This window comes from Phocoena sinus, chromosome 8, assembly GCF_008692025.1.
Source record: "Phocoena sinus isolate mPhoSin1 chromosome 8, mPhoSin1.pri, whole genome shotgun sequence".
Lineage (NCBI taxonomy): Eukaryota > Metazoa > Chordata > Mammalia > Artiodactyla > Phocoenidae > Phocoena > Phocoena sinus.
In genome coordinates this window covers 83,159,574-83,167,837 of record NC_045770.1, presented here as the reverse complement: position 1 = coordinate 83,167,837, position 8,264 = coordinate 83,159,574, and positions in this window count along the sequence as shown.

The following is an 8,264-nucleotide window of genomic DNA, read 5'->3' as shown; positions in this document are numbered from 1 at the left end:
CTTCTGGCTTGCAGAGTTTCTGCTGAAGGATCAGCTGTTAACCTTATGAGGATTCCCTTGATGTTATTTGTTGTTTTTCCCATGCTGCTTTTAATATTTTTTCTTTGTATTTAATTTTTGACAGTTTGATTAATATTCGTTTCGGCATGTTCCTCTTTGGGTTTATCCTGTATGGGACTCTCTGCACTTCATGGACTTGATTAACTATTTCATTTCCCACGTTAGGGAAGTTTTCGACTATAATCTCTTCAAATATTTCCTCAGACCCTTTTTTCTTCTCTTCTTCTTCTGTGACCGCTTTAATTCAAATGTTGGTGTGTTTAATTTTGTCCCAGAGGTCTCGGAGGCTGTCAATTCTTTTTATTCTTTTTCTTTATTATGCTCCCTGGCAGTTATTTCCACCATTTTATCTTCCAGCTCAGTTATCCGTTCTTCTGCTTCAGTTATTCTGCTATTGATTCCTTCTAGAGTGTTTTTAATTTCATTTATTGTGTTGTTCATCACTGTTTGTTTGCTTTTTCATTCTTTTAGATCCTTAATAAATGTTTCTCATATTTTCTCCATTCTGTTTCTCAGATTTTGGATCATCTTTACTATCATTACTCTGAATTCTTTTTCAGGTAGGTTACCTGTTTAATCTTCATTTATTTGTTCTTGTAGGTTTTTACCTTGCTCCTTTGTCTGTAACATATTTTTTTGTCTTTTCATTTTTTTTTTTTTTTTTGGATAGGTGGGGCTGTATTCCTGTCTTACTGGTTGTTTGGCCTGAGGTGTCCAGCATTGGAGTTTGCAGGCAGTTGGGTAGAGCCAGGTCTTGGTGCTGAGATTAGGACCTCTGGGAGGCCTCACTCCAATTAATAATTAATTCCCTGGGGTCTGAGGTTCTCTGTTAGTCCGGCAGTTTGGACTTGGAGCTCTCACCACAGGAGTTCAGGCCCAACCTCTGGTCTGAGAACCAAGATCCTGCAAGCTGTGTGGTGTGGCAAAAAAGGAAAAAAGAAATAAAGGAGCAGTGCAATATCAAAGAATAAAAAACAAAATAAAATTAGAAAGATAAAAAATATATTAGGAAAATTAAAAATATAATTGAAACAACCAGTCACTGAGGGTTCCTCCCATCCCCTTAGGTGTCCGTGGTCCCCCACTGGTGCCTGGTAGGTGCCCTAATTATGAGCAGACATGAATTCCATGTCCTCCTAGTCCACCATCTTGACTCTGTCCTCCATATAGTTTTAAAAATGAAGATGTTTGACACAAAATTGTTCTGGTATTTAATTTCATTGGATAGATTTAAAAGAAAAATTTAACAGTTTTAATTAGTAGTACCAATATTTATAAGATGCCAGAAAACACATCTTACACCACTGTTTGTAAGGTAATAATAAGAAAATTTTAATGTTTACTTAAAATGTTGGTGTGCAGCTTTCTAAGTGAGGGGAATATAGTTTTCTAAGTTCTTTTAGATAGTATGTGAGTAAAATATTTTGGAGTCCTCATGGTGCCAGGGAGGGAAAATGGTCATTTGAGCCACGTGATGCCAACTGCTGAGGTATCACTGGTCTTGTCTGTTGCTGAGGTTTGCAGTGGATATAAGTCCTGAACTACTACTGGCTGCTCTCTGCTTGGTCAGGAGTGCTCCCTGGAAGCTTCAACTTTAGCTTGGCTCTCACTGAGTTTCTACCACATTCTCCATCTTGCCCATGGCCTACGTAGGTCACCCTGCAGCTTCTGCAGTGCAGTCACTGGGGACATTTGACCCTTAATATTTGTGGCCCATTTGGCTTACCATTTTGCTACCTTTTAGTTCCCTAGAGGCCATGTGAGAATATGTAGGTCTTATCCATACCCCAACTGAAAGCAACTCAAGAAAGCTAGATCATAGCCTTCTTTCTGCTTCCTACACACTATTCCATTGCATTTACTCTGTGACTCCATCTCCCTCCGTTCTGCCCAAGGCTGGTGAAGGGGGCAGCCTCAATACAGACCCTTCCCAGAATACCAAATGAGAATCCAGATTGACATCTTTTGTCCTTAGGTTTCTCCTCAATTTATCTAATGTACCTGCCCCTCTTTCTGCTAAAGCTGAGAGATAGTAGACCATAGTAAAAAAAAAAAAAAAAGTAATTTTACATTATAATTCAGTATTATATACATACCCCTCCACATATGAATATAAAACAAGAGTTTTTCAAAATAAGATTTGACCTTACAACTTTTGAGGCACTGTCAAAATACTGGCTTGGACTCACTAAGTTGAATTCACAGCCCACTGACATATAGTATCAGGGCTACATTTCATCCTACATACTTCAACATGGCTTTTTATTTTTAATTTTTTTAATTGAAGTATTGTTGAGTTACAATATTGTGTTCATTTCATATGTACAGCAAAGTGATTCAGTTATATATACATATAATGTTCAGATTATTTTCCATTATAGGTTATTACAAAACATTGAATATAGTTCCCTGCATTATATAGTAAATCCTTGTTGCTTACGTAGTTTATGTAGAGTAGTTTGTATCTGTTAATCCCATACTTCTGATTTATCCCTCCTCCCCCTCCCTTTCCCCTTTGGTAACCATGAGTTTGTTTTCTATCTGTAGGTCTATTTCTTTTTTTAACATGGCTTTTTAAATTTAAAAATTTACCTCATATGCTATTCTTGAATTTTTCAAACATAGAGAAATGCTGAAAGAATTTTACAGTGAACACCTGTACACCTACCACCTAGAACCTAGTATTAGCATTTTACTATACTACTTGATTTGTCAAATGGCTATCCATCTATTCATCTCTTTATCCATCCATTCAACCACTTTTTGATGTATTTCAAAGTAAGTTTCAGACATCACATATTCTTTCCCCTCCCTCCTTCCTTCCTTTCTTTTTCTCTTTCTCCCTTTCTTCCTTTCTTTCCAAACTGGCATATGTTGTAATTGTTTTGTATCTGGCATGTACTAGGTTGTTAAATATTTTGAATATCACTAGGGACCAGAGGTAGAATAGAAGCACAAAGCTATGAGGAGAACTAAAGTCACAGGCCTGCTGGGGTCCTCGTTTGAAGTAATGTGTGGTACATACTAAAGAATTACAGGGACTTAAAAGGCTCTATGTGAGATGGGGTCTGGGAGCTGGTTCACTGTGTGAATGCAAAGACAGGGCTCCCCAGTCCTCTCAACCTCAACCTTGTTCTAGCTCAGGAAAGGAGGCTGAACAAATTTGCAGACTTACTGATAGGACCAATGGATTTATAGAGACCCTTGACCTACTGAGTGAAGGGCAGCACAAAGTTTGATTCCTCAGAACTGAGCCAGCCACTTACTGCTTCTGTGACTAGATATTTACTATTCATAATAGCATCAGAGAGTAGGAGCACCAAACAACCTTGTAGGACTTGGTTCTGCACTGGAATCAGTGAGTTAGGTAAAGATGATGGAAGCATTCCTGGATAGGGAGGGAGGAATACTCTAGAAGGAGACTCAAGATGGGTTAAACTTCAGAAAGAAGAAAAGGGAGCTCAGAAGGAAGGAAACAAAGTCAGGAAACAGTGGTGACTATATAAATTGATAGAATGGAAGTTTATCAATATTATTGGTATTTTCTAAGAAATAACTTTTGATTTAACTGATTTTTCTTTTTTTGGGTCTGCTTTTTACTTTATTGATTTTTTTCTTTATTAATTTCTTCTGCTTTTGTAGGGCTAAATTAAATCTTCTTTTTCTAGTTTTTTTACAGTGAAAGCTTAGATCGTTATTTTTAGACCATTCTACTTTTCTAATACAAATATTGTAATGCTATAAATTCCCCTCAAAGCATTGCTTTAGCTGTGTATATCAAATTTCAATATGCTGTATTTTCATTTTTATTCAGTTCAAAAGATTTAAAAATTTCCTGTGATTTCCTTATCCATTATTTAGAAGTATGTTTTAAAATGTCCAATTATTGGGGGATTTCTATGTAATTTTCTTTTATGATTTCTAGCTTATTTCCATTGTGGTCAGAGAACATACGCTGTATAATTTTAATTCTTTGAAAAATTTTGAGATTTGTTTTATGGCTTAGAATATGATGTAAACTAATGTGCCATGTGTGTTCTACTTTGTTGGTTGTGAGTGTTCTATAAATGTCAGTTTGCTCAAGTTGCTTGATGGTGTTGTTCACATCTTCTATTATCTTTGCTGTAATTGTGGATTTGTTTATTTCTCCTTTCAGTTCTATCAGTGTTTTCTACATATACTTTGAAACTGTGTTAGTGAAGCCATATACATCTAGGGTTGTTATATTTTCTTCATGAATTAACTTTTAAAAATCATTATGCAATGTTCCTCTTTATTTCTGTTAATATTTTTTGTTCTGAAGTCTACTTTGTTTTATATTAATATATAGTTGCTCCAATTTTCTTTTCACTAATGTTATTAGGAGATACTGTTGTCCATCCTCTTACTTTTAATGTATCTGTGTCTTTATATTTAAAGTGTTTCTTGTAGAAAGAATATATTTGGGTCTTGCTTTTCCTTCCAATCTTACGATTTCTTACTTTTGAGTGTTTAGACCATTTATATTTAATATAATTATTGATATGATTGGGTTTAATCTTGTCATTTGTGTTCTATTTGTCTCAATTGTTCTTTCTTCCTTTTATCTTCTTTACTAACCTCTTTCGAATTAGGTATTCTTTTAATGATTTCATTTTGTCTCTACCATGGGTTTATTAGCTGCATATCTTTTTTTTTTTTTTAGCTGCATATCTTTGTTTAATTTTTTGTGTATGAGTGTAGCTGCTCCAGGATTTACAATATATATATTTAACTTTTCATAGTCTTTGAATAATATTTATTATTTTATTATAAGCTAAGAAATTTATACCATACAGTTCCATTTATCTCTCCTGTTCTTTGTGCTACTATTGTTATATATCTTGCTACATATGTTAAACTCAGAAAATCTTGTTGTTATTATTGTTATATATATTTTTTTGTGGTACGTGGGCCTCTCACTGTTGTGGCCTCTCCTGTTGTGGAGCACAGGCTCCAGATGTGCAGGCTCAGCAGCCATGGCTCACGGGCCTAGCTGCTCCGTGGCATGTGAGATCTTCCCGGACCGAGGCATGAACCTGCGTCCCCTGCTGTCAGGCGGACTCTCAACCACTGCGCCACCAGGGAAGCCCTTGTTATTATTTTTTATGTAAACACTTATCTTTTAAAGAGACTTTAAAGTGAGAAAAAAAAAGTCTTTTGTTCATTTACTCATATACTTATGGGTTTTGACACTCTTTATCCCTTAACAAATCCAAATGCCCACTTAATTGTTTTTTTTTTGCCCAAAGAACTTCCTTAAACATTTCTTTTGCTAAAACTTTTTTTTTTTTCTGAGAAAGTGTATGTTTCCTATTTGGTGTTGAAAGATATTTTCACTGGGTGTGGAATTCTAGGTAGGTTTTTTTTTTTTTTTTTTTTTTAGCTTTATAGTGCTGTTCCACTGTATGTATTCTGGCTATACAGGTTCTGATGCTACATTGGATATCATTCTTATCTGAGTTTCCCTTTTGTAATGAGATGTTTTTCTGCTGCTTTTATGATTTTATATTTCTCACTTTTTTTTTTTTTGCAATTTGATCATGATGTGTCTTTTGTTTTTTTGTTGGGGAGCGGGAGCATTTATCTGCTTGAGATTTGTTGAACTACTTGGATCTGTTGGGTTCTATTATTTATTGAATTTTTGGCCTTTATTTTTTAAAATACTTTTTCTGTTCCTAACTCTCTCTCCTCTTTTTCTAGACTCTAGTTACTCATATGTTAACCTGATGTATTTTTTTCCCCAGTCCTTTTTCTCTGTTTTTTTCATTTTGAATTGTTTCTGTGGTAACCATTAGAGTGATCTAGGGAACAAATCACTTCCAATTCCATGAGAAACCATTACAGAAGAAAGCTGCAACTACAACAGTTTGCCTGGAATTAAGGCATTTAGCTTCAGAATTTCAAATAGGAGAGGAAATAATATTCTAAACATAAACACTATCTTTCCATCTATATTCTTTTGTGTGGTTTCTTAAGTCTTCTATTATCAAGACTCTCTTACCAGTTCAAATTTATTTCTTCTCATTCCCTAATACTAGAACTCTTCTTAAGTCAAGTCATTCTTACCACTGTCCAGTAATCAGACCATACTCCTTCCTAGCTTTGTTTCCATTCCATTCTCTTATATGGAATGGAAATGTCTTTCTTATTTCACCTTATTTCAAAACAATGAAATATTTGAGACAAAAGATTAATATAAACATTTGTGTAACCCAAATCCTTTCTTCATATTTTACTCTTAGGAAATAAAACATAAAGATAGAATTTCTGGCCTTTCTCACCTTCTGAAATGGCCCACGCTCTGTCTGTGGAGTGTGTTTCTCTCTAAATAAATCCACTTCTTACCCAAAAAAAAAAAAAAAAAAAAAAAAACGGGCTTCCCTGTTGGTTAAGAATCTGCCTGCCAATGCAGGGGACACGGGTTCGAGCCCTGGTCCAGGAAGATCCCACATGCTGTGGAGCAACTAAGCCTGTGCATCACAACTGCTGAGCCCGCGCGTCTAGAGCCCGTGCTCTGCAACAAGAGAAGCCACCGCGATGAGAAGTGCGTGCACCACAACAAGGAGTAGCCCCCACTCGCTGCAGCTAGAGAAAGCCTGTGTGCAGCAATGAAGACCCAAAGCAGCCAAAAATAAAATAAACAAATAAATTTATATATAAAAAATAGAATTTCCCCTCCCTTTGCCTCCTTTCCAGATGTAATCACTATCCTGAATTTCTAGGGATATTTTATATGACTACATACACGTATACTCTCTATATATGTACATGTAATCATATAAAAGTTTTACATTTTCATAGTTTCTATAAATAGTATATTATGTATATTGCTCTGTATCTGCAACATTATGAGTTGTATTCATGTTGATTTATAAAGCTGTTATGTGTTGATTTTTAACTGTTATGCAGTATTTCATTGTGTGAATATATACAATCTACATATCTGATTACTTGTTGGCACGGCTTGTTTCCAAATTTGCTGTTACAAAGAATGCTCCTACAAACATTTGTGTATATTATTCCCTATGCGCACGTATGACGATTTCTCCAGGGTATATATATATATAAAAGCAAAATTGTGAAAAGAGTATGCACAGTTTTGTGGGTTATTGGTTTTTCTAATATTACAGTGCAATTATGTCACTTTATACTTACATCAGCAGTTTATAACATTTCTATTTCTCTTTACCTTTCCCACACAAGCATACCTTCTGTGACTTATTTACCTAATAATAGTTAGTAATACTTCTAAGCAATGCTAAGGAGGTCTGTTATGGTTATGTCATATTGTATGCGATGATTAATTTTATGTGTCAAGTTGACTGGGCTAAGGGATGTCCAGATAGCTGGTAAAACGTTATTTCTGGTTGTGTCTGTGAGGGTGTTTTCCTAAGAGCTTAGCTTTGAATAGGTAGACTGAGTAGAGAAGATTGCCCTCACTAATGTTAGTGGGCATCATCCAATCCATTGAGGGCCTGAAGAGAACAAAAAGGCAGAGAAAGGTGAATTTGCTCTCTTGCTTGGGCTGGGACATCCATTTTCTCCTGTCCTGGAGCATTGGTGCTCCTGGGTCTCAGGCCTTAGGGTTTGGGGAACTAAACCGCCACTTTCCTGGGCCTCCATCTTACTTACTGCAGATTGTGGGACTTTTCAGCCTTCACAATTACATGAATCAATCTCTCCTAATAAACCTCTTTCTATAAATCTATATGTATCCTATTGGTTCTGTTTCTCTGGAGAACGCTGATTAATACACTGTACTTTATAACCATTCTCCTATTGTAATAAAATTATATTGTTTTTTTCTTTTCCTAAAATAAAATTCTTTGTAATTATTTACTTAGGATAATGCCGAGAATGAAAATTATTATTTAAGTTTATAAATACATAAAGTTCTTGATAAGTCTTTCAAAAGGGTTGAATCAGTGTAACCTTTTCAGGATCAGGTATTAATATTTTATTTTAAAATTTATTTATTTATTTTTATTTTTATTTTTGGCTGTGTTGGGTCTTCATTTCTGCACACGGGCTTTCTCTAGTTGCAGCGAGTGGGGGCCACTCTTTGTTGCGGTGTGTGGGCTTCTCATTGCGGTGGCTTCTCGTTGCAGAGCACCAGCTTCAATAGTTGTGGTGTGTGGGCTCAGTAGTTGTGGCTCACGGGCTCTAGAGCACAGTCTCAGTAG